This window comes from Arachis duranensis, chromosome 4 (genome assembly GCF_000817695.3).
Source record: "Arachis duranensis cultivar V14167 chromosome 4, aradu.V14167.gnm2.J7QH, whole genome shotgun sequence".
Lineage (NCBI taxonomy): Eukaryota > Viridiplantae > Streptophyta > Magnoliopsida > Fabales > Fabaceae > Arachis > Arachis duranensis.
Window position 1 is genome coordinate 95,974,382 of NC_029775.3, and position 451 is coordinate 95,974,832.

Genomic DNA, 451 nt, shown 5'->3' on the forward strand with positions numbered 1-451 from the left:
AATGGGGTTAGGTTAGGTTGCGTAAGGTTTTGAAATTTTTTTATGTTATTGGCCTTTTTGTTGTAGCCCATATTATAGGTGGCTGGAATTGGCTCATAACCTAATTAAAATATTTTTTCAACCAATAAAACTAATAGATAAATAAAATTCAATGAACATAAAAAAGTTATCATGACAAGAAAACTCCACTTGATGACCTATTGATAACTTGCTTTCCAAGGTCATTATCTCACAAATTTTGTCTTCTTCACACACAGTTACTTTAAACCGTACCTCCCTTAAACCATATCTAGAGCCAACCTTAGTTCCGAAAGATAATATATTAAAAAGAAAAGAGAAAAGAAAATCAACAAATTAATACCAATGGACTTGAATTTGTTCTTCCATGCAATTCCAGCAACTTTCTTTGCAACTACCCAACTGCATCCAGTTTATATTTTTCTACGGTCTT